Source organism: Thermobia domestica, chromosome 3, assembly GCF_964235325.1.
Source record: "Thermobia domestica chromosome 3, izTheDome1.hap1.1, whole genome shotgun sequence".
Classification (NCBI taxonomy): domain Eukaryota; kingdom Metazoa; phylum Arthropoda; class Insecta; order Zygentoma; family Lepismatidae; genus Thermobia; species Thermobia domestica.
The window spans coordinates 122962142-122981129 of NC_137456.1; the positions used below are offsets into that span (position 1 = coordinate 122962142).

Genomic DNA, 18988 nt, shown 5'->3' on the forward strand with positions numbered 1-18988 from the left:
CCCATTCGCTTTTAAAAGCATCTGAGTATTACAAAAATGTATCGTGATGAATGAAGGAGCGTGTATATATATATATATATATATATATATATATATATATATATGTAAAATTATGTTGAACTTCTTGCTTATTTCAAACGCTGGAAACAGGTCAAACACGAATTACGCCACGTTTAATCTGACTAAAAGTATAATACCTTTACGTACGTAAATTACTACCAAATAATATTTGTTTCACGTATATATAGATATATATATATATATATATATATATATATATAGATATAGATATAGATATAGATATATAGATATAGATATAGATAGATAGATAGATAGATAGATAGATAGATAGATATATTAGAATTCCATGGAATTAAAAGAAGCTTCTTCCAGTAATTTCGATTACATATTACAGGTGAAAGAAAAAGTTCTGTAATTTCCGTATTACTCGAAACGGAAGCTTTGTGACTTAGCTGGATGAGTACGGATGCTTAACTCGATTTTTTCCTGTACGATAGAGTAATATCTGTCTTCACACGTATCCGAATTAATGCGATTGCTATTTTTCTGCATGACCGCGTGGAATTTAGATTTATGATGGATTTATTACTGGGTGATGATAAATTTATCGTTAATGATTTAATTTCATGTGGCAGTCGGGAAGGGGAAGCTCCATAAATTGACAATCATATTGCAAATTCTAAAATCAGTATTTATAGGAGCTCGCATACTGACTATACATCACTAAAATAAGATTTGCATAAAGATTAATGTCATTACTCTAGCACGTTAAACAGTAAATCTTCAGTCACGTAAGTAGACGTTCCTTTTAGCGACGTACCTGTCCCATTTGTTTTATCTTAACATAAGGAACTGCAGCAGACTCGCGATTATCCGGGTCGCGATATTCGTACTCCGTGCTATGTGGCTTAGTTCTAAAAGAATACTTGTTTTTAATAAAATAAGGCATATGTAATAAAGAAATTTGTGTAAAAAAAAAACGAACTTTTTCGTTGTTGTTTAGTTATTTTCAAGATGTGACTGTATATTAATATTGCACTATGTACTTGATTTTTTGAGTAAGACATTATAGAATTTATCTTAAAATGTGTACAATACTGTACATATTTTCATTTTTGCATTTTCATTTTCTATAATAAATTATTAAAACGCATGGTACAAGAATAACATTATTTCCAATAAGGGTGTGGAATCTGTATGACAGAGTTCTCAATGAATATAGTCAAGAACGAACACCACGCCGAAGCAGCTCATCGTGGACTGCAGTCGGAGCTTCAAATGGGCCATCCGTCGATTTGTCGCTTTTTTGATGCACTTAGCGGGACACAAAACAAGCGGGACTTAGTGTGCGAGGCAAGTCGCCCAAGAGAGGAAGAAAATTAATTCAGGCAGATGAAGGAATTCGCCGTATTGTACAGAATTTTGAAACCGTTGACATTGTAGAATACTGTGGGGTTTGACCCATAATTCCGTCATGGAATGATAATGTCATGATAAGTGTAACATAAGACAATTCACTGTTGTTTCCTTTCCAATTATCTCTAGTGCAAATATAGTAATAAACAGTAATATAATGTTATGAATAGCTATGAAGTTATGAATATCCAAAATGCCTATTCCTCGGTACGTGACGCTTGGACTCCGCCGTTTGGGCGCGGACGTTTAGGCCCCGCCGTTTGAGCACTGGACGTTTGGGCGCGAGTTAAATTAAAAAGTCATTATGTTAGGCGCTGGGTACTAAGTTCGAATCAAGATATCACAAGGTGTTTATGTAGTGGAAGTCCTTGAATTATACTGGATTTTGTTTTACATACTAGAAATACTGGAATTTCAAAATTCTAAAAACTGAATTAACAATTACATTTTGTAAATTTAAGTTTCGGCCAAAGTTAAGTGTGCTTTTTATTTGATAACTTTTCAAGCCAAAGGTAAGTAGACCAGACTAGATATGATTGACTGCATTACATACATAGTGAGCCTATTCCATTAAAAAAACTTAAAGCAGGCCTTCTATTGTAGTTATGCAATAAGTGTAAATGTCAAACACATTTCTAGTGGCTAAATGACCAATATATGCACACTTAACAATTATTTTTCACTTTGAAATCGTTCTTTTTTTCCTTTCGCCACTTTCTTTAATGCAGATTAAATGCTTACAATGGGACGGAAAAAAAAGTGTGTTAAGTTTTGATTTTTATATTGGAATGTTAATAATAATAATAATAATAATAAAAGAGATACCAGAAATACGGCATACTGCAGTTCCTAAACTCAATGTCTTAGACACCCTGTATTAACATCTTTCCCTCAACTCGATTAGGATTTAGAATTTTTAGGTTTCTGGGCTCTCGGCATCTAAGGCCATTTAGCCCGTCACGTTAGAGGGAGCACACTATCCGGGGAAAGGGAAGGAAGGAAGGAAGCAGCCTGGACCTATAAATTAGGTACCGACATTTACCTGGTGCGAATGAGGAAAACCCAGGAAAACCTCATTCAGGGTGGCTGGCCTGAAAGAGCGTGTTTTTGTAGTACCCACCAGGAATCGAGCCCGGAACCGCTTGCACCAAAGGCGAGAGCGTTAGCGACTACGCTACGCGGGGCCACTTCCCTCAACTCGAGTGCGCGGAAATCTTTTATTGGTAGTTCTTTATTGGACTTAAGGAAGAGAAGAGTTTGGCAAACGTAATACGAAAGAAAACAAATTTTAATAGTCATAAGAATGTAATTATTAACTTTTTTTTTTAAAAAAAATACAAAAATTAAATCAATATGTTTTAATTAACATCAAGAAAATTATTAACAGTTCGTTTGATTCCTTCATTTCCTAGCTTTCTTGTATAATACAAAAATTAGATCATTAGATCAAAAGTACAAGAATCGTGAACAAGCGAAAAACCAGTCCATGACAAGGTTGGGCAACAAATGCCAAAAACGCATTAAACTATTTAATTTAGAAAATATACAGATAAATGAGGTGAGATAAAGATAGAAGTGTAGGAAATGTATATATCTTGATTCGTGAATAGTTTTCAGTGCCTAGCTTACTTTATATGTCATAAATTGTGATTTTTACTATGTACCTCGCGCCCAAACGTCTGGCGCCTAAACGGCTTTGCGCCCAAACATCCGGTGCCCAAACGGCAGCGCCAAAACGTCCGCGCCCAAATGGTGGCGCCCAAACTCCCTGTCCCGCTATTCCTTTACGTTAGAAATGATATAAAGGTAACTTCACAGAATTTTATTTTGGGGTGTCATACGATAACTACAGCAAATTTTATTTCAGTTCAATACAGATTCGCGTCGAAAAGAATCTGCGGATCATGATCTCCGATTTCCCTGAAATTAGGATATATTATTCTAGAAACAAAATAATTAGACCTGTATATTTTTTCTTTCTGCGTTATACAAAAATGTACTAAAACTAAACCAAGCATTTAATGCAACTGAGACTTTCGGTGACTGCCATAGGACATACTGTAACGTAACGAAAATTTAGTTTTTGAAGATAGCTTTTTAAAGAAAATTGGGATAAAATTTCACCTTCTTGAATATTTTAAATTGTGCAGTTATTTGTTTATCTTTGTGATATTTGTGCTTATTTTCAAGGCTCTTAATACGTAGACATCAGGGTTCCAGATATGAAATACATTATAACCCATTTAAGTAAATTAATCTATTCAGATATACGACTTTGCGCCCAAATGTCTCGCGCCTGAACGTCTGCGCCCAAATGTCCTGCTCCATAAACTCATTTTATCCGATCCTGGTAACATTATCATGACCACATGATCCTGCTTTAAGCGTGAGCCCCTACCTTAATCCAGAACCCTAATTCTCTTATTTTTCTTTTCTTTTTTGATTAGTACTTTACCTCCCAATGTGAGGAAGCAATTATGTTTTTTCATTAACTTCTAATAAGTAATTCATTATATACAGTTCTGTTTGTGAAAATTGTGGTATGTCCCCACGGCAGTGAGGCATTCGTGGAAGCAGTGGACACTAAAAATCCGTACACAAGGACAGTCGGCCATTGGGCCGCGCAATGTGTCCCGATTACTGAATGAAAGGCATCTTGTCCTCATGGCTGTGACAGACCATACAGCGTCATCCATGGATTGGCATACATTTGTGGCTTTGAACAATCTCCGCTTTACCTTGTCCTACATTGGGGATCATATGCGCGTTAGACGCTAATGTGGTGTACGCAGTCTGGTAGTATTCCTTATTGAGTGTCATATCGGGAAGGCAGGGCTGATGGTGTCAGACTATTGGATGTAACACGCGGGCTCAGTTGCTATACATTGAGGGCAACTTTACCAGTGGGGTTACATCAGTGAGATTCTAGAGGCTGAGATCACAACTGTGCATCAAACTACTCCGGGCGTTACATTTTCAGAGAAACAGTGCCCGACCAGCGACCACATGTATCCTGTAATTTGCTAACCTTCTACAATAAACGACGTGTAACGCTGCTTCGGTGGCCTACATAGTCACCTCGCGTAGCGTCTACCGAATTATTTGTCACATTCTTCCAGAACACAGTGTTTATATCTTGTAAAAGCACATACAAACACCGTGGCAGGCGATTTCTCAGGAACACGTCAATTGCCTGTTCGGTTCGATGCTGTAACATATGGAAGATGTTTTTGTAGGAGGCTTCACGCCATTCAGATTATCGGGCGTTAGAGGTTTTATAAAGTTCTGAAATTGTAATTATATACTTTTTTTAGCAATTATGCAAGGACACAAAAAGCCATGGAGGCCGAATTCTCATTCCCTGGAGGTTATTTGTTTTTATTTTTATTTATTTTTATTTTATTTTATTTTATTTTATTTTATTTTTTTTTTTTGGACCGATAACGTTGAAAAGTACATGAGAGCAAATGGTGCTAAGAGTACCCGGAGTTATCTACTAGTTTGACACTTAAAACTGTCCATTGTTACGTATGTATAATGCGGTATTTCTCTCGTTAGGAGCAAAATTTCAGGAATTGGAAGAGTAATTCTAGATAAAGTGAAATATCATCGGCTTATATGAGGTAAGAAGAAAATGAGAAGAAATACAAATTGAATAGCGGAGACGTATTCTCTTACAGGGGTAAACGGGGAAGGGGGAAGATTGGTGGTGAGGTTTTCTGATCAACGGAAAACGAACAGCAATGTCTGCGAGATAAATGGCACTCCAATTGAATAAAATGGCTTATCAAACTTCCAGAACTACAAATTAAGTGTGATTTAGACCTTTGTTCTACAACAAGTCATCATAAGAGAAAATATAAGAAATTATGAAGATATTAGAGAGTTTAATAACGGAGAAGACAGTCATGTAAAGATCATTATGGGAGATGTGAACACCAATAACTGATTTTACATCACACCAGTTACGTAATTCTCAACCGTCAGAGATGTTATATAACGTAAGCATTATATTGTTCAAGGACAACAAAAGTTATGATACAATTCATGTGGTCTGAGTAGTTGAGCATTGACTTCAAGAGTGATAGAATGTGTATCTGTTCAGGAAGCAGGCTCTGTAGTGTAGTGGTTAACGCATCGGCGCGGTAAGGTGGAGATCACTGTTCGATTTCCATTCCAGTCTTGTATCTTTTCACTGTTTGTATGTGATTGAATTCTCATCTATAGAGAAATTGTTGTATTATGAAATCATTAATTTCTTCATTTATTATTAAAAGCAACAAACGTTAATTCAGTAGAGAACACAAAAATTTTGATGGATACTGCTACAAGAGTAGGAAATATGACGAAGAAAAATGAGAAGAAAATCTTTGAGGAAATATACTCTCATAATTAAAAATAAAAAATAAAAGTAAGTAATAGTAATCCGACATTCAAAATAGAATATGTCAAACTTTGCTGAACAATACGAAAATGTATGGCAGAAAATATAAGAAGTCAGCAGCAACGTGGTAAGAAAAATTGTTGAACATTCATGGACTCAAAGAAAACAAGTTAAACCCCAAGCAGTCGGCGAGAGCAGAGTATTACTATGAGGAAAGAAGGTGTGACAACCAGTAAAAGCCGTGAAGAAATCCTGAAGGAAGTTCAGCTCTCTTCAAGCTATGGACCACCCCAAGCGAAGATTAATAGGAAACAAAAAGATGCCTTCGTGCTGCAAGAGATGCTTACGCTGTAAGTAACATGGAACGAGGCAATGCAACAGAAGATGACATAATTACATGAAATATATTAATGGATGTTGGAGCAGAAGTGGGAAAGATCGTAACGTAGCTTTAAACTAAAGTCTACAGAAGGTCGAGAAGTAAAGAAGTGACATGATTATACTACTGGGTAAGAAAGAAAATAAAGAAAATAATGTAATTACGGACCTATTAGTCTTGTCTGCAAACTGCAAACCGCAATTTGCAAACTGTTTATGAAGATACAGTTCTTCCGGACGGAACTGATAGAATTGTTAATGTGCATGAATTACCCTTATATACACGTTCGTTTACTACGAAAAAGCTTTCAATTCGCTGAAAAACTTGGTGGGAGCTTTTAAATTTAGTAGTGTCGAAGAAACTTACTCATTAGTTACAGACAGCATCTATGAACAAGCCAATTGCGAATATTAGCGGTTCGCGTGTACAGAGACTGTAAAAAATAGAAAAGGTATGTGACATGGTGATACTAGTGCTCTCAAGCTCTTTTCATACGTACTTGAGTATGTGTTTAGTACCTGAGCTCAGAGAACACTACCTCCTATCCGAAAACTGTACACTCACACGTCTATTTCGCAAGATGTATCCAGCGTCACTCACTCTTCCTGGATCCAGCAACGTGCACAAATCCCTTGGTGCAGCAACCATATAATTAACTGAGAGAAAAAACTCGAAGGTCTATTGATCTGATGAATGACAAATTAGTGTGTGTGGTAGAAATCCTGTGAAGCGTTGGAGCCCTTGTACATATCAATTGTAAAGGTCGATGCATTGCACATGTTTAAATGTCAAGATTACTTATTAGTTGTCCACAAACGCATGACTGGTGTCCGAGACAATAACATCCTAAGCATCTCATACGTCATGTGTAGAAATATTTCGAGGTCCGGATTTCAAGTATCTCCCATAGCCCATAAACTCCCAGGATCTCTTAGTCTCATTGAGAAACTGGAACCTGGGAGGTGTCAGGGAATAACTCAAGCACATCAATTCTCTCGAGATACCCTGCACATCTATCTCGGCTCTGAAGGTTGCATTACACGAGCTTAATTAGCCACCTGCGGATGACAGCCAGTATCTCATTACGTATCTACCACGTTGGATCGCTGCTATACGAAAAGAAAGGAGGATTTACATGTTGTTAGGTACGAATATCCATTGGTATCTTCTGTCGCAAATAGACATTCCAATTTCGTATTATTCTCTTCTGATTCCATATTTTCCCCTTCAATCCTTGATTTTCTTGCAAGGTTCTAAACGTCACTTTCGTCTTCTTCACATTCATTCCCTCTTCAAATTAAGATTTTCTATCATATCTTGCAGTTCAGCACGGCTGTTCTTGAGGAGAATGATGTCATCAGCGAAACGAAGATGGGTCAAATATTTCCTGTTTACAGTTGACACTAGTTGACACCAGTGTTACTTTACTAGGGCTGCCGTTTGCGCGATAGAGGTGTTAGGCTTTTGGGACCACACTATCTGGCCTTTTGTATAACGTTGATAAATCCTACCTTTTGTCTAACACTGATCTAGGTAGTTTTTGTCTGAGACTAAATCTTAGCGTTTATCCGTGACACGTGAATTCAGTGACAAATTATCTATGTCCATAGCTGTTTACTTCCCGGGATGCGCACTACGTCATTGCAAAATTCACATGGCAACAAGATTTAATCCACTATTCTGAAAGGAGTCGGTCGATGTATAATCACACGAAATAATAATAATAATAATAATAATAATAATAATAATAATAAATCAATAAATGTAGCATTCATTGTTTAAAATATCTTTAAATCTTGATGGTGGTCTTTTTCACGTTTGCACTTCAGAATCGCGCCATAGAGTTGGTTAAAAAGAAGAGAGTTATGACTTCATAGTTCGTTCTCTTTTATTTTTCCGTTGTCACTATCTAGGTTATATTGATAAATTATTACTTGAAACAATGTGAATTCGGGAAAGTTATGGACAGTAGACTTTTTTTTTTTTTTTTTTTTTTTAAGGATGTCTGGTTGCCATAGTGTAAGTTCTTACATAATGCACTAAGATTGTTATTTCTGCATTGACATGAACTGATATTGAGGGAAAAATATTAAAAATGTTCTCATATCATACGAATAACTGAATATCGATCATAATGTCGAAGGTGACAGACCAGGATACTTGTATGGAAACGCATGAGGTATAGGTATCCAGGATTCTTGTTTGAAAATCGAAAAATTGAAAATAAAAAGAAACTTTTGGATGTATTAAGTAACAGGGTATCTGTCGGTCACGAAACTTAGGAATAAGTCACGAAATCTGAAAACGATCATGAAAGTCACAGAAAAAATAATCGAAATTTAGCTTTTGAGTCACGATTTTTTTTATCTGTACAAATATAAATACAGACTGGAAAAGTTTGTTCTATAAAACGTCAAAATTCACCACCAAAAGTGCTTATGTTAGGCTTTAGACGCTACCAAACCGCAGACAAAGCACGCTTCTATCGCATACATGAAAATTCGGCCTAATTCACACCATAATTCGCTCTTGAAAATGTTACGAAATTTTATGGTTTGGTAAAGAAAAAGTCACGAAATTTCATTCTGGTTCGGGAAACAAGGTAGGAACGATTGGAGAGCTTTAGTTTCAAAGAGGATGAACCATTGGTTTTCTCAGAGACCGTGTAATCTTACAAATAAGAGTAAAAAGATGAGGATTATCAGTCCGAAATATTGGCTAAGCATGTTTATTTTGTCTTACATTATTTATCTTACATTCAAAATTCTTCTTCTTCTTCATATTATTATTATTATTATTATTATTATTATTATTATTATTATTATTATTATTATTATTATTATTATTATTATTATTATTATTATTATTCCGTTTCATTTTTGTATCCTGTAGGTCATTGTAGACGTTTCAGATTGGGAATTTTGCTCGAGGCTCGTTTAGTTACCCAGAAACTATAGGCTAACTATGTACTTTCCGTTTTTTTTGTAAGTAAACGTGAAAACAAATCGCACTGCACAATGATATAAAATCTCTTCTGGTAATTACTCATTTAAACATTCGGGTCAGCAGCAAAATGCATATAGTTAGTGTCAAATACTTGCAGATACGTTACTTATATACTCTTAAACCGAATTAACGTAAGCTGAGTTAAAATTGCGTACAATGTCAAGATTTAGTATTCTTTAAAACATCAATCTTTTTGTACACTATTTAGGGTGATTGTAAAAAGCAGTCTCTGGCAGCGGCGAAAGGGAAGGATACATCTGAGCAAGGCATGACTTTTGGAAAGGAAATTGCATTTTATCATGTCTTCTCTTTTGCAACGTGATCGCGCAAAACACGACAGGTGAAAAAGCGTGTAGTGATTTAGAGGGAAACTAAGCATGGACAGGAACACCATCTTCGGAAATTTATTTGTATATTTACTGTTATAAATGGTCTTGGGTACATATTCAATAAAAATTCACTCACCTTCCACCCTTGTGAGTGCAGGGAAGGAGATTTTTTTACATTTGTGTATTGTTTGTGGTTGTAGTATGTTAGCAGAAAACAGAAAGGCTTTTCATTTAATTTTGAAGAGAGTTTTCTTCTGGTTTGTGTAAAAAGTGCTAAATGATGTACTGGAGAAAGTATTATACTTTTTCAGCGTAATTTTTTCTTCCGAGATTTTGATTACAGGTTTGGAAAGAAAGTTGAAGCTAATCTTAACATTAACAGTCTTTTAAGTGCGAATGGGAATTATGTAAATAAAATGAATTAGAGATCAGATTAATTATTTCTGAAAAGTATGATACCTTGAATAATTAGCATGTTTGGATACCGGGTTCAAGTATATTCAAGAGTAATTTGTGTTTCACACCGAATACAATTTTGACTGTATTCGTACAGAGCTCGCAGCTTGTAGATAGTTTGAAAGCTAGTTCCATCATATGAACTATGGACATCTAGTCATTTCTTAATATATTTATAGAAAGTTAAAGGAAATTGAGGGAGACAAAGAGGGAAACGGAAAACCATAACTCATGTCTCACTCTTGTGGATCATACTAGACGTGGATTACGATAAAGCAAGAAACACTGCGTTTCACTTGTATAAGCTAATTTAAATATAAACATTGTGGGAATGTTCAATGTCGTATTTTTCATGTCGCATATGTTTCATATTGTCCATATTAAAAGTATGAATTACTGCATTCAACCAACGGGGACAAATCCAGGCAAAGAGAAGGAAACAATAGAGATGTATTTGAAGACAGTCTTGCACAGTCTTGTTTTTGGTACCTATAGCTTTAAAACTCAGAGTGGTGATGTAACATTAATCTAAATGTTACGTTATATTATGTTGCCATGTTATTTAATTGCTATATTGGACTTCACGTATATAGTTTTAAAGCTGAAACTAATGTAGCTTTAATGTATATGCCACGTTTGTTGAAATCTATTACAATGTATTTCACAGATCAGGAATTAATAAAACTATAGTTTCCTATGAAAAGTGTTCCTTCTTTCGTAGGTATCATACTTGCTTGAAACTATTAAAATAAATAAATAAAGAAATGGACTAACAAAATTTTTCTGCCATATTCAATTCTTCATTTTCTTTTATACTTAGAAAAAAGGAAAAAGCAATTAAGTTACTACTATAACTAATAGAAATTTAATCTTTGTGAGTATATATATATTTTTTATGATCTGAATACTCTCACTATGACAGTCTTTTCGTGTAAATGAGTGTATTATGATATTTCAGATTAATAACAAGGTGTAAATTAAATTTTAGATATTTAACTTTTTTGTTGTTAGTATATACACTTCATGTTACTAAAAAAGAAATTGTATATGCTTAGTTAAATGTACATATTACGTCATAAAATATTTAGCGAATTAGAATATTCGTTAATTTGATGTGTAAACGCCGCTAGAACATTGTGCTAGAATCACAAGATCAATAGTTTACACAAATTGGGATTCATATTTGTTTCTGGTAAAGGATAAATTCTAATAGAAATTATATGCGTCCTAATTATGTCCTGTATAGGTTGGGATAGTTGAAGTGGTAGAGCGTTGACGTCGCATTCGGGAGGTTGTGGATTCGATTCCCACTGACGACCATCCTGACTGGGCTTTTTCACTGTTTTCCTCAGTTGTATCAGGCAAATGCAGGGATAGTACTTACTAAACAGGCTCTGACCGATACGTTCCCAAATCCTTTCCATTGTTATTGTTGTTAGATATCCAGTATAAAATAGCCTCTGAGTTGTATCTGGCCTCTTAGGGCTTAAATAAATAAATAAATAAATAAATAAATAAAACTATTTCTTCCTACTTTTTATATTTGTCCTTTCGGTATGTATATACAGTATGTTCATGTTTTCTCTAAGCACTAGGAGGTTATATTGCGAGATTGACAATCACCAAAAATGCATATACTTTTTTCTAAGTTCTTGCAAAGAGAGTTTAGCAAATAATCAACTAAATAACACCAAGAATTATATAGTATTTCATAAAAACATATATACATGTGTACTGCAGAAGTGAATCAACAATCTATTTTTTATTCACGCTAAATTACGTGACCATATTATTATTATTATTATTATTATTATTATTATTATTATTATTATTAATAATAATAATAATAATAATAATATAAGTAAATAAATAATGAAATAAATCAATCTTATGTCCAATTATGTACAGTAATAACTATTGCCAATTCAATCTTCAATGTTAGTTGCTTGTTTCCAATATTTTCCCCCTTCCCCCGTCCAATTATATACAGTAATAACTATTGGCAGTTCAGTCTTCAATGTCAGTTGCTTGTTTCCAATATTTTCCCCCTTCCCCCAATAAAAATTCATAGCTCTTGCAGGAAATTGTTCCAGATATATTGGAACAAGTTAAGACTATACTTACCTCAAGAAATGGTATGTCACTACGAGTGGTATTCGATTGTGACACCAACATTATGATTTCCATCGTATGAGAATCCGCTGGAGAATAGACATGGGTATTTTCTCCCACTCCTCACATCAAGCTTACCTGAGGTAGTGACTAGGTCGGACATGAGCGTGGTTTGATACCTTATGTATGTAAATGTGCACATTTGGAGTGTTTTGTCCGTACAAACCTCAGATATTTGTGTAGATAATGGGGGTCATAATTGTTGATTCCAGGTAATGCGGCACTCACATATACGTTTTTGTCAGTTATACGGATCACCAACCTAGAATACGTGTTATACCCAATCTATAATATCCATGTTTTTTTTTTTTTTTGTGTGTGTGGGGGGGGGGGAGATGTCTTGCTGTAGCGGATAAAATCAGTACGACCCTTTGCCTTCCTAGAGCTGTAGAAAGTTACCGTATTTAACCCGTGGTACAGGTGAAGGTAATCCTCATCTAGTGTGACACATACTTCTACTTGTTACTTGCTGAATCTTGTAAGCACTGTTGCCAATCGTTTGTCTTTCGTTCGAAAGTTCACTGAAGATGGTGGTAGTGTTCGTGGGTCTTAAGATAACACTACAATTCCAAATATTGGTGGATGGTTCTGTTGACACATGGGCGTTTTGATCGGTCTTCCTTTGTGGGGATAGGTTTTCTTGACAAGCCAATGTATACTTTGTAGCAGTTCATTCGTTACTGAAACTTTATTTGTCGTGAGGATGCATATTTCTCCAGGAGTCTTTGTTAGTTATTTTGACATGAACAGTTTTGTTCGACGGTCGGATAGTTGAACTGAATAAGGGCATGATATATCCTTCGCAATAACAATTTAGCTTCGACCACATTGTACTGCAGCATGACTTCACTCCGGGTTCTGGTAGAGGAAACCACAGACTAACAAGTAACAGCACATTCCTGCTGATGGCGGTTACGCATCAAAATTTTCCGCACGGCATTTGAAACAAATTATAACCTGTATGTTAAATTATATTCTGTGTACTGATGTGTTCAACGACAAGGAGTATAACGTAAAGTTAATTACTCACAAAGAAATAAATTTCCTTTTTTCTAAGTAGAAGTACTAATATTCTTATGCTCATGTAGCGTTGTTTAATAGAGTTTTATGTTAAATATTATGCACTGAGATTGAAGTTCTCATCTAGACCAAGTAGGTTGCAAAATGCGTCAGTTTCTTTCTGTGATATTGGCCATTACTGTATTAACATTACATGTTATTAAATGATACCCAGATTTCAACGTTGTATCCCTCTTCTTTTAAACATTGTATGCCTTAAATCGGTTTGTAAATAATACGAGGATGGTTCAATAATTATTGTCCCTGACCTATAAGCAGTATTATTTTTCCAAAAAGTCTCCTTGCGTACTGATGCTTGCATCTTGAACTTGCGTGGGGGAGGCGAACTGCTGTGCCGCCACTCCATGCTGTGTCGTTTGGACTCGGGATCATAGTGGTGGAGCCACGTCTCATCCACTGTCACAAATCTATCACAGAACTGTTTCAGGTCTGCCCCCCTAACCTCCGAACCAGCCCTTGAACATCGAACTCTTTCTTTCTGATGTTCACGAGATAACATTTTGAGTATCCATCGTGCTGACACCTTTCTGAATCTCAAGTGTTCATGCACATTGGTTTCCGCTAAGCCTTCAGAGATGTGCATGATGTCTGCTAACTATTGCACCGTGATTCGTCTGTCTACTATAATCGTATCATGCACAGCATCAATGTTTTCTGGCGTGCATGCTGTTGTTTGAGGACCAGCACCAGGGGCCAGTTGACAGCTTTCCCTGCCGCAACGGAAGTCGCCGCACCAGTTCTTTACCACCTGGTAGGAAGGAGCCCCATCACCAAACACACTGATCATGTCCTCATGAATCTCCTTTGGGCTTAACCCCTTTTTCTGGAGGTACTTGATGACAGCTCGTTGTTCGGTTTTCTCCATTTTTCAAGCTAGGTGCCACTTCTCACACCTGAAACGACAAGAAAGAGTATTAATATAGCAGCTATGGTTTTGAAATTTAGTATAAGGCATCTAAGACATTAGGCTACAATATCCCCCATCATCCATCCCAGCTCAAATATTTTAAATATGCCGGGGACAATAATTATTGAACCCCCCTCCTAACTATAGCGATAGACTTTAACACAAACAATTTCCAAAAAACTTGATGTGAAAAGATCTATAAAACTTACTTCAAAATGCTTGGGAAATTAAAATACAATATAACGATTGATTTTGGAGATATTTCTTTTGGCGGCTTCATCGTTGGCAGAATGTGTATGGAAAAATAGCATACGGAACTTTTAGGTAAGGTTTATTTGTGTGCATTTAATGCAGTACAACTTAATGTTTCACAATTTCTAAAACATCAAATTCCTTTTAAAAATAGAAATTATCAAATATATGTGAACATAACATGAGCTGCTTAGTAGTTGATACACATTTGCATAAACATTACATTTTCGAATCCTTTCTAACTTATCAGCAGTAGCTTTTAATTACCGTATTTATGCGAATGTAATGTGCCGTATGTGATGCGCATTAATTCACACTCATTGTTAAGAAAGAAAGAAAGAAATTAATACTTGACTACATGAAGTAAATAGTAACATACAACTTGACACTTAAAACTAGCATCATAAAATGGTCTTCTCCGTTTTGCCACCATTTCAATACTATCTAATTCAAACGTACTATGCGGTCAGCAACAACTGTAACGAGAATTCATTGTGACATATGAAACTATAAATTTGAATGAAGTTACGGATGAACTATGGATTCAAGTTGTATTTGAATCTAATGCGCCATCGGTTCTAAAGCTTATCATAATTTTGGATGTTATATCTGGACAAGTGTGCATTATATTTGCGTAAATACGGTGTATTAATTAGTAATCCTTAGGAATATCTTTTATGTGTCTGAGGAACAGATATTTCGGTGTAGGGCCTATATTGAAGTGTACCTACGAGGAAGCGTATAAAGTGACTTAGATTGGGGAGTAGATTTATTGTCTACAAATATATTTTTCATAATTCTTATTGAATTTTTCGATACTTACTTTTTCTTGAGGAGAGCATTACGGTGGAAATAATATATTAAACCTAAAGTTGGTGGTACTTTTCTTGTTAACAATAATTCATAAAAGCATATTTTCCAGTGAATGTTGTGGCGTTCTCTTAAGTTTTGTTATAAAAGCAATATTGAACTCTATAGTTAACATTCTTTACAAGATATTGATTTTTACAAAGACCGGACATAAACGAAATTCTTACAATTGTAAGGACATCATATTTAAGAGTACAAATGTTGCCGCCGTTTCTAATTGTCTTTGGAGAGAAAATAAAAATCATGTAAGTTGAAGTTGACAAACCAGCTCAGGCGTGAAATAGTAAAGTAGGAGAATAGAATTCATTGTTTGTGGAAGCTTAATAAAATAACAGTGTTGAATAGAGAAAGGTGAGTACTTGAGTTTGTTTAGAGAGAAAGTTTTCGGATGCTCGGATAGAAGAACTCAGTCTACCACAGAGGAACTCAGTCACGAAAATTTAACACTTGTTGAATTTTCATACTTGCTTAATAAAACTATGAGTTGAATTTTCATACTTGTTTAATAAAACTATGAATTTACAGTAAGTTGTTGATGTACATAGATGTACATGTATATGTACATTTGTGTAATTTTCATGAAGTAACTCCTGCTAAGAACTATGGAACGAGAACTTGTATAGAGCTAATGTGAATTTAATTTTTAAAAGACTGTGAGACAGACTTCTTTAGTTTCTTCGAATACTATTTTCTAGTTCCTTTGAAGACGAAATATGTTTTCATTTGGAAACAAATGCAAGTTTCGGTGCTTAGAACTAGTGAATGGTGAATTTCTTAGCTGCTAATTGTAACTTTAGCATAAACGTAGTTTCCGTGGACGTGTACATATTATTATTATTATTATTATTATTATTATTATTATTATTTCATTCATTCATTCATTAATTTCAGTCTGATGTTTGTTACGTGCAAATGCTCGTTCGTAACGTGTATTCATACAAAGCTGAAAAGCACCAACGGAAGTTATCGCAATCTCATTTTCGTAAAACTGCAGGAAGAGTATTAGTTCTGTCCATTGTCCGTAGAAGTTTTGTAAAAATTATTTTGAGAGAAAGTTGTTTGTTTGGAAATTAGCATTCCTTTTCATCTCTGATACTGCATGAGGTGTTGACCTATAGCTTAGCATGGAATCCGAGCTATCCGTTCTTCTGGGAGTTTACCCTTGGTTCCCAACGCCGAAGGCGGGAGCGCTAATATTTAGCAATGAGAGAGTTTCCGTAAAAATGTAAAAGGACTTCCATTGACGATTACAGATTAAGAAGTTGGTTGAGTGAAATTTCTGTTCGCTTCTTTTTCGTGTAAAGATTTTTCGCTAGCATTTGGCAATGTAATGTTAAATGTGCGGGTTCCGTGCCTAGTCCTTTTACAGTTCTCAGCCACTAACAACGTTAATATCGTATTAACAAACTTCATTATGACCATGTTCACGTATGACTGTCAACATAGATGTACCGATTTTGATCATTTCTTTTTAGTTTCAAAGAGTTTTTTTTTTTTTTTTCTCGCAGTTTCATAATAAATTGTATCACAATTTGATGAGAGTCTTTGGAGCTAGACCATGAAACTTCTTAAGACCTGAAATGTTAATATCATATGTATGTTCAAGTATAATTTCTTAAAGCGCGGACCGATTAAAATAATGTTCATGCATATTTCATAGGCCGACAATTTTATAACAGTCGTACATGTACAGTCGACAAGAAATAACAGTCGTACCTTTACTTCAGGTATCTAAATGAACTATTGTGGTAACGAAAAAGTAAAAAATTAAGCAAACTTAAAAGAAAAATAACCAGTCTAAAAAAATAAGCACTAAACCCAGAAAATGAAAATTTATTTTCATTCAAATAAGGTTCTCGAGCTATCAGCCAGGTCAAAATACTGACTTCCGACGTCATCTTTGGGGGTTATTATGAAGAATCCGAAGGTATGTGCACGCATATATGATGGCTGTGTAGAGACGGAGCTATGAATGGAGGTCTGTGATTGGCGAAGGGAAACACTTGTTCCTGAATGGCTGTATGAGAAGGATGGTTCCTGTAAAGGACCAACCAGACAGAGTAAGTTGAAACATTGTCTGTATTGAGATTGTTGCTTTCATGTGAGATAGTTATGCCTTCCGTTATTATTCTGTTACGACAATTGCCGAACTTGGCTACTATATTAGTATTTGAAATTGAAACTGTATCCCAGCTCTACTGATCTGCTAATCCTGAAACCCTGCTAGCTCTGGAAACTGCTAAAAAAGCAGAAAATAATTAATTACTATTATTTGTAAATTATTTTGAAGTCTGTGTGAAGCCACACAAATTAATGCCTAATATAAAAATTGTATGGATGATAATTTTATGAGGCATTAATTTGTTAGCTTGTGGTAGATTTCAAAAATTTTTATAAATAGTAGTAATTATTTTCTGCTTTCAAGCGCATTATTATTATTATTATTATTATTATTATTATTATTATTATTATTATTATTATTATTATTATTATTATTATTATTACAATATGTAAGATTGTTTATCTATGCAATGTACGGTCTTACATTGAATATGCAACTGTCATTTGGAATTGTGAACCTAAATATTTTGCAAACTCTCTCGAATATTCAGAATAATTTTCTTGCGTGGCTAAAACGGAAAGTCAAATAATGTGATAATGTGAGCTTAAGTGCCATACGAGAGAATTAAAGCTTATTATCTCTTCGTGATAGACGCAGTCTTTTCGATTTAAAATTCTTACGTAATCTATTATATAAATATTTTTATTTAGATGGTTTTATTTTGTTAAGATTTTCGTACTGTAGAACCAGGAAATTTACTCCTTTTGTTTGCACTGCGCTATTCTCGAAATCTTCTGTTTATAGCTGTATTGAGACAGCTAATAAATTCCAGTCTGGGTTATTCCATTATAAATCGTCAAACAGTCCCCAGGTAACCATCTGGGATTTTGATGAAATTTGGCACACAAGTACCTACATCCTCCGTAGAAAAGTCTGCAATGTTTTGTTTTCCTGTCGCTACCTGTTCCTGAGAAATTGGCCTAGAAGTTAGGCATTCCGCATCGTGACTTGCTCAACACGCTGGTTTTTGTAAGTTTGTAAAGAGCAAGAACTCTGTTACTAATTATGTTGCACGGGTCAAAATTTTTCTGCAATAACTATATGCATCGTTGTAATGCTGTAATATGTTGAAAGCGGCATGACCATTTTATATTCTGATATCTAAATTGTCAAATCAGCACTTTTTTACATTACCGTTTATAAATCTCATTTTTTAACATGTCACAGATTTCCTAGATAACACAACAAATGTCTGTGTTTGTGCGCAGTACCTTACAGGGTAGTGAACTATATGCACCAGTAATGCAGAGCTGTTTACACTTTATTTACAGAATTTATGGGAAGTTAAAGTTGGTATCATTGTAAAACCACGAACTTTTTGCTTATTTTCAGAGCCCTGTTTAACTATGTTGACAGTTGAATGAGTATGATATTTTGGATGAACATTGCTATTTATGTAACAAACAGCTTGTGTGAATTTCAAAACCCTGATGTATTTCATTCAATTTTAAATCATCGCATTTGTCAACAGGTGTCGGTAGTCTTTCAGGTTTAGAACGGATATGGAGAATGGAAGTAAAGTACGTATGCGCAAGGTGAAAACATTTACACTGATTGGGCACTTGAAAATATATATTGTAAGACTATAAGAAGA

General features: G+C 34.9%; 1 protein-coding gene across 10 annotated transcripts in view; it reads left to right on the forward strand.

Annotated features, from left to right (window-relative positions):
- LOC145680694 (uncharacterized) overlaps nucleotides 1-18988 on the forward strand; it is a 357368-nt gene that overhangs the window by 31192 nt on the left and 307188 nt on the right. The gene's annotated exons all lie outside the window — the stretch shown is intronic.